Source organism: Peromyscus californicus, unplaced genomic scaffold (assembly GCF_007827085.1).
Source record: "Peromyscus californicus insignis strain IS unplaced genomic scaffold, ASM782708v3 Scaffold_5__1_contigs__length_169319896, whole genome shotgun sequence".
Classification (NCBI taxonomy): Eukaryota; Metazoa; Chordata; class Mammalia; order Rodentia; family Cricetidae; genus Peromyscus; species Peromyscus californicus.
The window spans coordinates 144,691,784-144,709,133 of NW_026294573.1; the positions used below are offsets into that span (position 1 = coordinate 144,691,784).

At 45.5% G+C, this 17,350-nt stretch overlaps 1 pseudogene; it reads right to left on the reverse strand.

The window, feature by feature from the left end:
* Positions 1 to 3,416: 3,416 nt before the first annotated feature.
* On the reverse strand, positions 3,417 to 4,338 carry LOC128096880 (nucleophosmin-like; annotated as a pseudogene).
* Between the last annotated feature and the right edge of the window lie 13,012 nt (positions 4,339 to 17,350).

Below are 17,350 nucleotides of genomic sequence, written 5' to 3' on the forward strand. Positions count from 1 at the left end.
TAGAGCTTCCCTCACATGCTGAGGGAAAGACAACCCAGGCAGATGCTATGTTCCAGATGGAAATTACTTGGCAATTGCTATTTGAGTGCTACACTATGAACACCTCTAGGAAGTAGAGGTGAGAGTTGGAAGTCTGGTGTTCTCTGGAGAGATCTCAGTTCCCATGTGCCTTAGAATGACTCTTGCCTTTAAAGAGATGGCTTTTTCACAAGTCTCTATTTAAACAAACCACACTGGCTCGTTCTGAGCTAGAGAGGCAGCAACTTGACCAGCTGTGAGGGGAAAGTAGATGTGTTAGACTCTGGGGAGACTATCTCCAGGTGGCTCCTTCCTAACTGATTTGTAGAATGATTCTGAAACTTTAGGACTTTACTTTGGTGTCTGATCTGTGATGATGATGACCATGGTTTTGTTTATGATGATGTACTGGTTGGTATTGAGAGTCTGATCTGTGATGGTCATGATGACCATGGTGTTGTTTATGATGATGTACTGGTTGGTATTTGAGAGCCTGATCTGTGATGATCAAGATGGCCATGGTGTTGTTTGTGATGATGTACTGGTTGGTATTTGAGAGTCTGATCTGTGATGATCAAGATGACCATAGTGTTGTTTGTGATGACGTACTAGTTGGTATTTGTCACCTTCACATAAATTAGAATCACCTGGCATTTTCTTTTATTTGTTTTTATTTGAAAAAAAATTTCATACAATATACTCTGATCATGATTTCCCCTCCCCCAACTCCTCACAGATCCTCCCCACATCCCCAACTCCATGCTCATTCTTTTTAGAAGACAAACAAACAAAACAAAAAACAAACAACAAAAAAGAAGAAACACACATACAATCCCTCCCAAACAGAAAGCAAAATATACAAGCAAAAGACAAATATGACAAAAATAAAATGCCCAAACAAAGCAAAATGAGACAAAAAGTCTGCAGAAATACCATTGAATTAGTTTTGTGTTGGCCATCTAGTGTGGTTTATCTACCCACTGAGACTCCACTGAAGAAAACTAACTTTTCCTTTGCAGCAGGTATCAGTTTTAGACAGCTTCTTGGTTAGGAATGGGAGCCCGTGTCCACTTTCCATCTCTCATCCCTGAAACCCCATCTGACTTGAACCTGTTCAGGCCCTGTGCATGGTGCCAACAGAGTTCATATGTGAATCAGTCCTGTGTGTTTGGAAGATAGTGTAGTTGAAGTCATCCATCATCCCCTCTGGTCTTAGAATCTTTCTGCCTCCTCTTCGGTCCAGGAGCCCTTAGGGGAGGGGTTTGAAGAAGACATCCCATTTAAGACCAAGTGTTCCAGAGTCTCACTCTCTGGATATTGTCCAATTATGAGTCTCTGTGTTAATTCCGATCTGCTACAAGAAGAAGCAGCAGCAGCTTCTCTGATGATGGCTGAGTGAGGCACTGATCTACGGGTGTAACAATATGTCATTAAGAGTCATTTCATGCTCTGTTCCTTTAGCACAACAACAGTGTTTGGTTTTCCTCTAGCTCTCTGGTCTGTCCAGCTTCAGACTCCTGGCTACCCTAGCAGATTCAGGCATGGATTCCACCTTGTGGGCCTTCAATCCAATCATGTGGTGGTTGGTTACTCCCACAACGTTTGTGTCCCATTGTACCAGCATATAGTGCAGGTAGGTCACCATTGTAAGTCGCAGGGTTTGTAGTTGCATTGATGATTACTTTTTGTAGCATGCAGAGTACCTTTCCAGTACCATGAACACTAGCCAATGGGGGCGAAGCCTCTAGCTAGGCACCAGCTTGATTTCTACATGTTCGATGAGATATGTGGCGTTGTCTGCCGCATTAGAGCCTTACCATCAGTTTGTGGATGGCGACCACGAGCCTTCACAATAACTTGTGATATTTGGGGGTTTCCATGGAGTCCCTTTGGCCAGTGACTCAACAAGATGTAACCCATTCCTGACACTGGAGGTTTCACTTGGTGGTGTAAGATGTCTAGCTGGAGCATTATCTCCCCCATTATTTGGTGACTCCATTTAGATGCCTTTCATATATGTATATATTTTAGGAAGCATCTACAGTAGGTTTCCATATGGCCCTTCCAATTGCCGTAGTGTTAGTTGTCCCTCCCCATATTCCCTCTCTCACTTCTTTTCCATCCCCCTTTCCATTTAATCCTCCCACTCCAGTCTCCCCCCACCTCCACCTCTCCATAACAATATATTCTATTTCTCCTTCTTTGGACAATCCAATGAGGCATTTTCTTAATTGCTAATTGATGCAGGAGAGGCCAGCCCACTTTGGGAGGTGCTATTTCTGGACACGTTTACCTGGGCTGAATAAGAAAGGTGGCTGAGCAAGCTGAGGAGAGGGAGCCAGTAAAATAGCTTTCCTCCATGACTCCTGCCCTGACTTCCTTCAATGTTGGACTGTAAGCAGGGCGTGTAAGCCAAGCAAACACTTTCCTCCCCAAGTTGGCTTTGGTCAGTGTTTTATCACAGAAAAGAAAGCAAACCAGGGTAGATGACAATGAGGTATATCATTTACTCATAGCTCCCTGAAAGGCAAGCTTCTTTCTTTCAACATGCATTGTCACAGATTTATATGTTGAAAATATGAATGATGGCTATTCCCTCTAATCTAAGTAGGGCCCAGCCATTGCCCTATACCAAGGCCTCCTGGTTCAGAGGGGTCTATGAATTGGCCTCACATTGGTGACTTACACTTTCTTCTCATCTCTGATTTTCTCTGGTTTACTTTAGAGCTGACTTTCTTTACAAGTAGCTTCCTTGGTGATTTCTTAACTGCAGCAAGAAGAACTCCTCTTTGCAGGAGTTCTGGAAGCTACTCCACTGGCTCTCGCTGACACAGATTGCATCACACACCCATCTATGAACTTGCCATTAAGGCCTGGATGTAGATGATGCTGGCTGGCTGGCTTTTTGCATAAGCAAGTGGGCATCAGAGGAGGGAAGAAAACCTGGGGCCAGCTGGCAGCTGCTGCCTGAAGACAGGAGAATAGGTGTCCATAAGCAGAAGCAGCCCACAGCAGATCCTCAGACCTTTTCAGGTCACGCTGCCACAGCTGTGTATAGTGGTCTCCCTTATCCGTGTTTTGTATTACCAAAATGTATTTACCTGCTAGCAACTGTGGTCCAAAAGTTTATTTCTGGAATATTCCAGACTTAAGCATTTCATAGTTTTTTTTTTTTTTGATTCATTCAAAAATTTATTGAGCAGCTAAGGATACAAAGGTATTAAAACATGGTCAGAGATGAGGCATATGCACAAGTGTAGAAAGCAGTAAAGTTCTCTGCATCACAAGAGTGAAAGAAAAATGCTTTAGGAAAATAAGAGATTGCTTCCAGCGTGCGAGAGGGGAATGGATGGCCAATCAGGAAAGGGGATTGAGATTAAAATAGAAGACTTCAGTCTGGATTGTTGATGGTGCTCAGTATGTACCATATTTGTTTCTCCTTTTCCTCTTTCCCCATCTTTGGGCTTAATTTACCAGTAGTGCCCAGGACTGTTCAATGCGCTTTTTCTATACTTGCTTGCATTTTTGCCTTAATGTCTTCTACAGAACTAGGTCCTTTTGGTGTTTTAGGAGTTTTTTCCTGTTTTTTGAAAGACTCTTGACCCTTTGATCTTGGTGTTGATGGTTTTAAGTCTTTTCCATTTTGGTTTGATTTTTGTGCATTTTTGGCTGGGGTATCTCACACCGATTTCTTCACTGGAACTTTTTCTTCAGCTTCCTCATCATCAAAATCATCCTCATCATCATCTTCATCATCCTCATCATCTTCGTCGTCATCCTCATCATCCTCGTCGTCATCCTCATCATCCTCGTCAAGTTTTACTTTTTTCTGCGGAACCTTGTTACCACCCCCAGGAGCAGATCGTTTTCCAGACATACTTAAGAGTTTTACATCCTCCTCATCTTCATCTTCTGACTCTGCATCTTCCTCTACAGCTACTAGGTGCTGTCCACTAATGTGCACAGGCCCTGAACCACACTTCAACCTTAAGACCACAGGTGGTGTAATTTCAAAGCCCCCAAGAGAAACTGTTGGTTGTACAGACATTTTCAAAGTTGCCAGGGTTATTTAATTGGACTGCCTTCATAGTTCATTGCTTCTGCCTCTACGATGTGTAATTCGTCTTTTGCCCCTGCCCCTAAACTAACCGTTCTTAGTGATAACTGGTGCCCATTCTCATCATTATCCACCTTAAAGTGATAATCCTTGTCAGCTTTTAGTTCACAACCGAAAAGGTAGTTCCGAGGCCTGAGAGGGCTCATGTCCATGTCCATTGAGTCTTCCATGAGGTGGAGGTGCGCACTTCGGTGTGAGAGAAGTCGGACGGAGGAAACTGCCTACTGCTCCTCAGAACAGACACGCAGGACGGAATCACGCCAGGGACATTTCATGGTTTTGAATAACATTCTTTCCAGAATATCATTAAGGTCATTCTACTTTGTTTTTACCTATGGTTGTTGGTCTCTTACTGTGTCAATTTTATAAATTAAACATTTTTCTGTGTCTTCATATAAAGGGGAAAAACATAATTTCTAAGGATTAAGTACTATCTGAAGTTTCATACTTCTGCACAATGTCTTGCAACTTCCCAATAGATAAAGGGAATGTCTGTCTGTCTGTCTGTCTCCTTCCTCTGTTAACTCATGGCTTTTTCTACTTCTCAACCTCCAAGTCTTTCTGAGTGTGGTGTGCTTTTTCCTCCACCTGGACCATTTCTGCTCCATCCTTGCTCCCCTTGACTCTCACACCCCTTAGAGTGTGTCTCACGGGGAATTCTGGTTAGTTTTTATCGTGCCCTCCTCTGACTCCATCCGATTGGCTTACACTATGTCTGTTGGCAGTTTTCTTGATTGCTAATTGACATAGGAGGCCCAGCAGCTGGGGTCAGTGCTGTCCCTGGGCAGGTGGTCCTGGGATGTGTAGGAAAGCTAGCTAAACTGAAGCCAGGAAGCAAGCAAGCAAGTGAGCAGGATTCCTCCATGATCTCTGCTTCAGTTCCCACCTTCAGATTCCTGCCTTGATTTCTCTGTGTTGCGCTGTTACCTGGAAATGTAAGGTGAAATAAACCCTTTCTCCCTCAAGTTCTTTCTGGTCCCTGCATTTGTAGTGATTTGAACGCCAAGCATCCCCATAGACTCAAGTCTTTGGAAACTTGGCGATGAGCTCTTTGGGGACAGTTAAGAAGTGCAGCTTTGCTGGGAGAAGCATGTCGTTGAAGGTGGGCTTTGAGAGCCCGTAGCTTGCCCCCACTCCCACTTTGCTCTCTGCTCACTGCTTGTGGTTGAAGAAGTGAAGACTCAGTCTCCTACCCCCACCGCCATGCCTGCCGCTCGCTGTCATGCCTGCCTGCCTGCCCTGACGTACTTTTATCCCTCTGGAACCACGTGCCCAAATCAACTTCTTCTTCTACCATAAGTTGTCTTGTTTTATGGCAGCAACAGAAAGGCAACTAATACAGCGTTTCTCACACCAGCGAACAGCAGACTGGAACACTGGGTCTGCTGTGTTCCCTGTAACGTGTTCCCATTAAGCAGTGTAGCCATGGAAAACCCCACAGCCACTGGCCAGCTGTTGATCTTTCCATCAGTCTCGTTTGCCTAGATAGTCAGGCAGGACTACCGTAGCATCCGAAGTCAGGGGATCTATGTGGGAGGGGCAGGCTCTGGCAACTCTACTGAAACAGTACAATAATCAAGGCTTCATGGCCAAACAACCAAGTTTTGTGTTTTTCTTAAAGTTTCTCGTAGTTTTCCTAAAAATGCCACAGAAACCAAAGCCATTCTTACTGAAAGAAAGGTCTTTGTAGAGATCGTGTGTTTCTTAGATTCTAAAGTGGATGGTTCATGGAAAGTCCAGAAACAAGTCATCTTAATGACTAACGGGAAATGAGTTTGATAAGAGAAGATGAAAGGGGTTCAGAAGGACTAAAGGGGACCACAGGATACTTTCAGGAAAAGAAAGGTTAAAAAAAAAACATTGCTTGCTTGGTGGTGGTGGCACACACCTTTAATTGAAGCACTCAGGAGGCAGAGGCAAGCAAATCTCTGTGAGTACAAGGCCAACCTGGTCTACAAAGTGAGTTCCAGAACAGTCAAAGCTACACAGAGAAACCCTGTCTGAAAAAAAAAAAAAAAAAAAAAAAAAAGGAAGAAGACGTTGTTCAGGCTGGGGCAGGGGCTGAGGCTCAGCAGCTGAGTACTTGTCTAGCATGTGTAAAGCCCTGGGTTAGATTCTCAACACTGCAAGAAGTACATACATATATGTATATATGTTACTGTGCTGAGAATCTAATCCAGGGCTTTGCACATGTTAGACAAGTATAATATACTATACTATATATAAATAATGTGTGTAGTATAATACATGCATATATGTTTACTTGTATACTACACATATATAGTAAATATACTATATAATATACATAGTTTTGTATGTGTGTGTATATATGTGTGTGTGTGTGTGTGTGTGTGTGTGTATATATATATATATATATATATATATATATATACATATATACAGTGTAAAGACATCACTTGGTTGTTCCATACCTACAGGAAGTATAGAACATGAGAAATGGCTTTTCAATAGTAACAAGAAGTATCTTTATTAACCACAGATGGAAATATGGAGAGAAGCTTCTAAAGGCTTCTGAGAGTATATTCTTTTTTTTTTATTATTCAGTTTTTCGAGACAGGTTTTCTCTGTGTAGCCCTGGCTGTCGTGGAACTCAATTTGTAGACCAGGCTGGCCTCAAACTCACAGAGATCTGCCTCCCAAGTGCTAGGATTAAAGGTGTGTGCCAGCACGCCCGGCTGAGAGTCTGTTCTTGAAGTACTGTGGGATAGATAGATGCCTGACTGCTTCATTGTAGTCAGGGTGTTATAATTCAGGGGACTTGCAATACAACATATAAATATATATGTTACGTATAATATAAAATATCTAAACTATAACAAGAATAGGAAGTCCAGTACTTCTTTAATTAATGTTGATTAGTAAAGGAGTCTTTATTTTATCTGCATCTTAACTAGCATGCTGAGGTAGAGCGAGGTTAGCATCAAATTTGAGGAGGCCTTCCTTCCCAAGTGCCTGTACTAGCAGGAGCCTGAGCTTGAGGCCTTTTTACATGCTGCACCCTGGGACCTGCTGCCTCTTGTTAGGTCCAGCCTTTTGTCACTCACTCAGCTCTGGTAGTCTGGACACGCTGTCCCGCCTCAGCCTTCGGAGGACTGCATTGACAGCCATGCACCACCACACCCAAAGTCCTCGCCTCTCCATTAGGAATGGGTGGCTTCACTTCCCGAAGAGCCTTTTGGTGCCTTAGATGAGATGATCATTTTATTATTTTCTTCCTGACCTAGGTTGATGGATTCAAGCTAAAATAAAGAATTTAATTTGTCTGCAAGAAAGATAAGGTAAAAAAAAAATGCAAGTTTTTCTAAATAATTTTTTTTAAATCCTGTTTTCATTCAGTCTAGTTTGACTGTTTTGGGTTTTTTTTTTTCCCTGTCTCTGTGGACAATCAAACATGGACCATGGCTGGAATTGTCCCTAAGGCTGGCGGCGGCGGGAAGCCACCTCTGATCGTCACACAGGAGATGTCTCCTCTATCATCCAGGTATTCTCTAGACATGTCATGTTCTTGTGACTTATTAATAATTGGCTGCAACCTTTCCAATTTTCCCCTCTAATAGGCTTGCGGCGTTTTGTTACTTATCTCGTTACGAGCCCCGTTCTCCCAGGGTTTACATTACTTGTCTAAGGCCTTCAGGTGGATTGAAGGACCACCTGAGTGACTCCCGCTGATGAGGAAGGTTCCGAGGCAAATGCCAGCCTAGACAGGACCAGAATGCTCTCTGAAAATGTGGGTTAACTGTCATCAGGTCATTTGATGTGACCACACCATGCCTGGCTTTCCTTCCAGCACTGAAGAAAATATCCCACGGATAGTGAACAAATATTCTCCATGAAGGAATCATGCAGGGCTGAATTTGCTGATTTTCTGAGTGGTACCATATTCATGCAGGCATCTCTTCATTCCTCAACTTCCTAAGACACCGGACTCCCCTAGTGAGCATCTCTCCTAGTCATAAGCATGGTGTAAACTTCAGTTCTGTCAGAAAATAGTCCAGGCTTCTTGTCCTGCTGGAACCAGGTATATCTATAACTATTCTTCTTTAGACACTTATTCCTGGAGAAAAAAATCCTTAGAAACTTTGACTTAGGGTATCTACTTTCAGGTTATATTGAAAAAAAAAAAAGACTGCTTTTTTCATTAATTATATAACAAATATCAGGCCTTTGTGTTGTAAACTTAATTAGCACAACTAATCAAAACCAAATATCAGTGTGGTGTGTTACAAGTCAGGTATGCGTATGGGGAGAAGCAAGCACTTTCCCTCTGGGGCTTCCTTCAGTTTGTTGGTTGGCTGACTTCAGACGGAGAGAAACTTCGGGTATCATCTGGGCTGTTCGGCCTGTTGGTCTGGTCTCTCAGGGGAAGTGAGTCTATAGCCCGTTTCTGTGCAAGAAATGATTTGTTAGGGTGCCTGGAGGTATTTGGCTTAACACTGGCTCTTGCTTAACCCAAACCACAAGACATTGACATGGGAACTAGGAGTCTAATTCATTTATTCTTAGTGTAAAATATACCACGCCATTGACAATGTGTGTGTATAATGCTGATGGCTACTGATGTCTGTCCTCAGGAATCCCCTGCGTTTATCTTTCCTGTAAGGAGGCAAATCCCAGAGCATTGAGCAATTTCAGCCCAAGGTAGGACTGTCTTCTTTTCCCTCTCCTCCAAAATATGAGAGAGAGTGTGGCAATTTTGGGGTCAAGCTCTCTTTCCCAATGTCCCCATGCTGACCACCTCTCTTTACGTTTACCGGCCATGTCAACCAGAGCCCACTCAGTGACGGGATTTTCTTCCTGAGAATGTTCACCCATCGTCTTGCAAAACTGGGGTCCTTCAGCTTCTGTAAACCATTCACTTGTTGTCAATTCCTAAAACCACCTTTTCCGCAGGTGGATGGTTATGACTAGCACACTAGGGGTTCCCAGGGTGCAGGGAGATACTTTTCGAGGTCTCAATGGTCTCTACTAGTGTTAGTGCCTCCAAGAATGGACAGTTACAGTTTCTCAGATTTACTTATTTTTATGTGTATGAGTGTTTTGCATGCATGTATGTAGGTGTACCACATTTGTGCGTGGTGCCTGAGGAGGTCAGAAGAGGGTGCTGGATCCCCTGACACTGGATGGTTGTGAGTCACCATGTGGGTGCTGGGGACTGAAATGGGTCTTCTGCCAGAGCAACGAGTGCTCTTGACTGCTGAACCAACTCTCCAGCCCTAAATAAATGATCGATGTGTCTTAGACAGCAAAGCAAACTGAAATTCTGCTTTGCCCACCTCTGCTGAACTGTCAGCCTCCAAGCGCAGCAAAGATATGTTGGGAGGTCTCAAGATTGGAAAACTCCCCCGACACAAATGTGTGCCATTGGGCGTGTATTGGTGAATAAGAAAGTAAGTCAACTGAGGAAAAGAGAATTGGAAACTGAAACAACATACACTCTCTACTGAGTGCTGTCCCCACTACTGAGTGTGTGTATTATAAACTTCTTAGGACACTGAGTATACTTAAGAATCTATCTCCTTTATACCTAACAACACACGGAGAATGCTTGTCCAGACTGGCTGTGTGGGGAGGCTTTGCGACCTGAATTCTCACAACAGGCAGAGATGATTGATACCAAGATCAACTTAAAGTTGCTCTCTGCAGCCACCTTCCTATTGCCCCCCCTCACCACCACCCCACCCCACCCCCAAGCATAACCCAGCTTTGTGTCTGTGTGTAGCAGAAAGACTCAGACAGGGGGAAAAAGCAACATTGATTAGTCAGAATGCAGTCCTCACTGGAAAACCACCTTTGGAGGGCCAGGAAATGACCGTTTCAGCCTCCTGTGGTTTGTGAAGGATAAGCCATACATAGCGTCATGTGAAACCAGAGACACTCATGTGTTTCAGGAAAGCCCCTCCCTCCTGGGGAGGGTGGTTTGTGTTCTGTGTGAATCAATTCCTGTATTTTCCTCTGGTTCCTGCCGGAAGGAAATGAGAGGCTTTAGTTCTCTGCAGGGAAAGCTACTTCTGCAGCCTCCAAGCCCTTACTGGAAACCCTTCTGTGTTTCCCTATAAGGCCCTGCAGGTTTAGCTGAGTGGTGAAAGCCGCACCAAGATAAGACCCAGTGACAAGCTCCTTGCTACCAAAACGCCATCTGCACAGCGTCTGGGGAAGCAGGGCTCCCAGGACTTTGCAGACACCATAGTGATTACAGTGACCCTTCTTTTGTTTCAATTTTACCTTCTCCTCTGTGGCACTTCTCACAAGTGATGCCGACATTCAGAGGGAAGCAAGCAGCTTCCTGCATCTGTGGCTTTGGAGGGCTCCTGTGCTCTACAGAAAGCATTTTCTGCCTGGTTCTGCAGGTAATGGCAGAAACGACTGGATGCATGCCTCCTGTCCACTGTTTAAAAAGAACTGATATTTGTTTTGTTTTGTTTCTTAATGAACTCTTGGTCTTGCACTTGCTAAGTAAATGCTCTACCACTGAGCTACATTCCCAGAAGAAAAGTCTAACAGTTTATGATCAGATGCTTAGAAACACATTCAAAGGAAAAAAAATCTGAACTCTCAGGAGATCCAGCATCTGCAGACATGTCACTGGTACCTGTGTGGCTGGAGTAGATGTGCCTGTGGCAGTCTAATAGATCTGGAGACACTGTCTTGATATGAACTGAAATGGTTCACAGGATGTGTTCACTCTCCATTGAATACATCATCATCATTACTATCATTTCCTCCTCCTCTGCTTCCTCTTTTTCCTTTAAATGCTGGGGATGAAACCAGGTCCTTGTGCTTGTTAGGCATGTGCTTTACCACTGAGCCATATCCCCGGCCTTCTGCAGAATCGAGATTTGGATATTTCTTCAGGATCATGTGTTTGTCATATGGTTTTTTGGTTTCAATCAATAGTAGCAATTCAAGATAGTTATGACCTCGTTCTAGGCCCACTTGACTAGCCCGAGCCTCAGTTACAAAGTGAGGATAATAGCAGTATCTATCTCTGAAAGCATCTATTTATTCATTCAACAAATATTATTGCACGTCCCCAGAAGTTCAGGTCCTGAGGACATAGTGGGAGCGGCACTGAAGGTGTACCCCGACTCCCTGCTGTTGTGCTGTAGACGGTAAAATGAACCAGGATGCAAACAAAGATAAAGTGAGTTGACAAAATGAGAAGCACTTTAAAGGAAAAGAACGAAGTTTAAAGGAAGTAGAGATGCTTAAATTAAAGGATGGAAGGAACAGTATATAGGCGGAGGATGTGCCAAGGCCCTGAGGTCCATTTTGAAAGACGAACAAGACTGCACAAGTAACACAGACTTGGAGAGATGAACTGTGGACTGGTGGGGCAGGTGCTCAGGCTCAGGACCACTGGCCACCAGAAGTGCTGACTAAGCAAGACTTGACCTTGTTGACTTTGACAAGGGTTCCCTGGCTTCTGTGCAGAGCAAAGGAAGGTGTAGAAGCCAGGGCGTTCATTGTAATGACTGAACGAGATAATGAATACTTAACATTTCCTAAGACACAGGACACACACACACACTTGCCCAGTTGTGTTAGTGATTTTTGTTAGTAATAATGAACCATAACATTATAATCAGATTGCATTATATAAATGCAATGTGTACACCAGGAATTAAATGTCATCTCTGATTTCAGTTACTACAGTGTCAGAAGTGGGGAAAAGTGGATCAGGAAAGTGAGTTTATTGACTTAGGTAGGATTCGAATCTAAAGCTAATTTGAATTCCCTACTGTTAAATCTTATTGTCTTCATACAAACTTCACAGATCAAATTTGTGAATTTTTTCAGTATTAAATTAGTATACTGATCTTAAAGAAAGCACTGCTCAGAATTATCTTCCTGAAACAACAGTATTTACTTTTGTGAAAGCTACATTTTGAAGGTTAGTGATGAAAAGCCTCGGTGACAGAGAAGCTCTACACAGGAAAGCTGACTTCACTGACAACACCTGTGGCTGTGGGGATCCAGGAGGCATGCCTCTGCTGCCATCCACCACTCCGAGAAGGCAAAGGGACTGCCCTGCAGGTGGAACTTCCATCCCCACCCCTTCCTGTCCTGGAAACCCCTAGTTCCCCTGATCCACCTCTGCAGGCTGGCCTCCGGGAGATCCTTCAGTTCTCATTAAAGGATCGATGCTGATTCTGGATGGATCTATCTATTTCTTTTATTTCCAAATTGCCCCCATCCTGACCTAACACAGCTGACACAAATGAGCACGCACGTAGAGAGAATGTGTGTCTGGAAAGCCAGCATTCACAGAATTCTCAGGCTACAGAAAACAAAAAGACACCACTCTCTTCCCCTTGCTGTCCTGTTAGTGTTTAGGTCTTGGTGACATTTCCTCAACTTCCAGGCACCAGACAGAAGAAGCTAGTCTTTACTAGACCAGGGCTAGCAGGTAGCAGAGCTGGGGATGGGGCTCAGGGGTAGAATTTAGGCCCCACCCTAGGTTCACCTCTAGTGCTGCAAAAGAAAAATAGTCAGATGGGGAAAAAAAAGGAAACAAATGCAGAGAAATCCATAGTTGCACTTCCCAGACTTCGGGAGCCTGTGCTCTCGTTTGTCACATGACCCTATAAGGCCTGAGCGAAGACCCCACCACACAGTCCCACACGTGCAAATGTAGCAACTGCTGTCTGTTGAGGCAATTATCAGACACCAAATGCAATAAAAAAAAAAAAGCTACAGAGCGAGATCCAGGACAGGCACCAAAACTACACGGAGAAACCCTGTCTTGGAAAAATAATAATAATAATAATAATTTCTGGTGTTCCAGGTGGAATTAATTTGGATATTAGAAACTAGTACAAAGATCTCTGACCTATTACCTGTGACCTTAATTTAACTCTTGAGCCAAGATGAGGCCTGGAAAGAAGCCTCTCTCCTCTACCAGCGCTGGCCTTGGTTGCAGGGTCTCTTTGGAGTTCTCTTGAAGTCACAGACCAGCTACTCTGTGCAAGGCGGCCCTCTAAATCCTTGAAATTACACTTGTAACCTGGGCGTTTGAGAAGCCAAGGAGGCTGCGGTTTCAGTTCCTTCTGTCCCCTGCTTCTCTAATTATCTTTGTAATGCTCTAATGCTAAGTAATGATGCCGCTAACGCACGCTGCATTTCACACACAGGTGCCAGCTGTTACCTCGCTGGGCAGCTGACCTCAGAGTGCAGACGTGGGCGTATTCATGGCCTAGCCCTGCCCACACAAACAAAACAAAGAAAGCCCAGCTTTCTACTGTCTACCGCCCTCCCTCCTCGCCTCCCGGAGGCCCTGTTGGTCGAGTCCCCAGGCCTAGCTCTCTCCGCAGCCCCTTACCTCACCCTTCCCCTGTCTGCCCTCCCTCTCACCGCTGGTTTCTTCCTGCAACAGAAATCCAGGAAGCCGCCCCCGACTCCAGCCCACCCCATGTTTCCTCTACCCACATTTTCTCTGGGGCCCTGAGTCACACACAGTTTGGCGTCATCAGAGTTCTTTCTCCGCCTCACGAGGAATCCCACTCCCCCATTTCTCCCATTCATTTCTGAAACTAGAGCTTGCCAAAGAGGTTGCTTAGGTTTGAGTCTGATAACTTTCATCAATAATTTTTTTAAGGCATATTTAAAACAAACGACCGAAGAACAAACGTGAGGCTGTTGGCTTTACAGGCACACTCATACATGCACACAAAGACCTTTCACACTCCTCCGAGGGACAGCCTTCAGCAGACATCTGCAGGATGAGTTTTTTTTTTTTTTAACTTTAATCTCACAATTCATTGTGTCTGTGGTGATGGTTACGCCGCTAAAAGGGTGTAACAGCAGCCAACTTGGCACACAAATTTAAATGTGAACCGAGGGGTTTGTGCATCTTATGATGACTGGTTTTGACTTATTGCCAAAACTCAAAAGCAAAAACAAACAAACAAACGAAAAACCCCAAGAGGTAGGTTAGCGAGGGTCGGGGGAGGAGAGTTGCAGTTGCTAAACAGGGTGGAGGCTCTTTTAATCCCGACAGCACGGATGCTAGCAGGGGTCACCGCACATCTGCTCCAGCAAAGACAAAGGGCAAGGTGGGGCGGCGGGGCCGGCGCGGGGCTCCTGCAGGGAGTCGGGCCGGGCCAACGGGGCCGCAGCCCCGCCGCAGCGTTTAACCTTGACTTCTGCCTCTTGGCTTCTGGCACCGGAGCAAAGCCGGGCCAGATGGGCGTCCTGAGTGTGACGCCCCCTCCCCCCCCGCCCCGCGCACTCTCTCTCTCTCCCTCTCTCGCACAGATGTCGCCCGCTGCCCCTGGCGTCCCCGCCACGCCGCCCAGGAAGGCGGCCATGGCTGAGCAGCCTTCACCCTCCCTGCCCGCCCGCCCTGGGCGCCCTCGCGTCCTCCACTCGGCCTGGCCCCGCTGGGACCTGAGCGCCCAGGCCAGCTCCGGGTGTCCCCGCGGGAGTCCCCGGGAACAAAGGCGAGCCTGTGCTCGGCCGGCTGGGGGGCGTCGTCTCTGCAGCTGGTGCGTCCCTCGGGGTTGAGCGCTGCGCTGTCCCCGCGGCCCCAGGCCGGGCTGCCCCGCGGGGCGCCAGGGAAAGGCTGGAGAAGGGGGGCCTCTGAGGCTCCAGGACAACAGTGTGGCCCGCGCCCGGCACGTCCATGGAGACAAACCAAGCAGTGACAGGCCGGAGGCGGCTCCAGGGATCCATAATTTATGATGTCGTTCTACCAACAGGGGTTGGGATTTCACAAGCTTTGTCTGTTTCCTTCCCATTTGTTGCTCTGTGTGTCCTTTTAGAGAAGACTCTTTCCCCCTCCCAGACAGAGCAGTTACTATATTGAATTAATGTGATAAGAAGAAAGTGGGATTGTCATGGAGAAAGGGATGGGTGAATGGGTGGGGTGAGGGGACACAGGTAAGGGGGCAGGTGGCTTAGTCCATGGTATAGTGGACTAATTTTCCCTAGACTATTCAGAACAAAACCAACCCCCAAACATTCTTTAGACCCTTCCCACCACTACTGCCAGTCATCTTTATTTTCCTTTTTCATAAACAAGGCATTTGGCCATTAGTATCTTTTTTTCTTTAGCAGACCTGAAGCAAACAACATCACCACTCCTCAACAAGCAAACAAAAACGCAAATTTAGGTGGCAGGAAGGGAGGAGGTCAACGGTCTCTTAGACTGTTCTCTGTCCCTCCCTTGGAAGACCCTCTTTGCTGTTGTGTGGCTGGCCTTGGATGCTTCTAATTTAGAATACTTCAGTGACCCTTGGGCAAAGGTCCTGAAAATCTCTTAAATTGCTTTGGTGACTGGGAATGCTTTATGGATTTTACCAAGTTTTGTTGCAATAATGGGTTGTATGTGCAGCAAAGGGTCCTAAAGTGGACTTCTCTTTCTTATTACCTTTCCTCTATTTTTCCGTTTGAAAAACACATTCTGAGCAGGGAGTGGTGGCACACGCCTTTAATCCCAGCACTCAGGAGGCAGAGACAGGTGGATCTCTGTGAGTTCAAGGCCAGCCTGGTCTACAGAGTAAGTTCCAGGACAGCCAGAGCTACACAGAGAAACCCTGTCTCAAAAAAAACCAAAACCAAACCAACCAAAGGAACAAACAGAAAACCGTGGTCTGAACTTGTTCTTTTCTTGTTGGATCCAGAGTTGCAAAATGGAACCAGCTGGTACTTGCTGTGGTTGCTGTGCTGCAGAAGCCAGGAAGGATGTAGATACCAAGAGATTTGAAAGGGCAGACTCCATCTTGCTGCAGACAGACTGAGGCCCTCCACTGGTAAAGAAGTGTCAGGCCTGGGAAGACCTGCCTGCTCGGCAACCCGCAACTCCTACAGATGGCTGGGCCATTTTGTGGTTTACAAGTGACCAAGTCCGGCTGAAGCCACAGATTCTGGTTACGGACAACTGCGCTCAGTCACACAGTGACCCAGTGGTGACACACCCTTCCCCTTTCTTTTCTGTAGCGCAAGTTCTTTTAAAAGAACATTATTCGACATCTTGCCAGCTTGATTTTAGAAACTGCCCATGTATACAAGGAAAACAAAATTGCAGGAGGCAGGGGAATGAAGTCTGCCTTAGATTCTACTGCAGCACCGGGAGCTGCTTTGCTGAAAGGGAACATATCTGAGTGTGGGAAGTAGATTTCTCTGACTGATGAGGAGAGAAGCTTTCCAAGTTCAAGGATAGCTCTTTTTGAAGGGATCCTGAAAGAGAATCTGTGAGGGAAAGAATAGAGTCCCTGGTTGCTTTGACTTGGCCATTTGTAAAATGAAAGTGGGGGTGGGGGGGGAGGAAGGGGAAGAAGAACCCTCAGTACGGAGGTTGATGTGGCTTTTTTTAACTTCTTTAAAAAGCACTTCTTTTACCACAGGGGTACAGGAACTTGTAAATAAGAACTGCCTGCGATAGTAAACAAATCAGTCTGAGCTCTTTTATCTGAAAAAGTTCTCTCTCTCTCTCTCTCTCTCTCTCTCTCTCTCTCTCTCATGCAAAACAACCCCCCACCCCATTCTTCAAGGCTTCTTTGCTGGTGTTTGTCCAGGAACAAACAGCCTTCTATATAAATGGTCTCCAAAAGTTCATGAACAAAAAAAGTATCCACTGTCTGAGTACCCACAAAACGACCTCTGCTGCATAGCAGAGCTTTTCTGTCCTGAATTTGTGATCTGCTATCAGAGTCCTTTAATTTCTCTGAACAGAGGGCTCTTTGGGAGAAGAAAGGGTGGGGGTGGGGAAGCCGCATTGGAACCATCGTTTTTTTTTTTCCCTCTTCCTTTGCTGTGTTCTTCTAGTCAGCAAGGAGTGTGGGCCTCGCTCTGATCTGCCCCAGCGTCTCGCTGAGGTGGGAGCCTTGAAGGGTTAAGGGAGGCCACCACCAGCTTCCCTGCTGAGTGGGACAGCTAGACAGGCCCCACCTCAGAGCTGTTCACAGAAAAGAGACACCCCACTCCTGACACCCTTTATCTCCTTTGGAGATTTTCCTTTTACTGTGTGTTTAAAATGCTTTTCAGTGATGACTGTCTTTTTAAAGCCATAGGTTTCCTTTAACCACTGGGAATCACTTTCAATGCTCCAAATGCACGACCTGGTGAAAGGAAAGGCAGCCATGGGGTGGGGGTGCACGAGACACAGACACTTTGACTACTGTTCGAGAGCTGGGAAAAATCATTATTTGTGATGAAATTTTAACAGCCAATTAAGAGCATGTTAAATATTTGGCC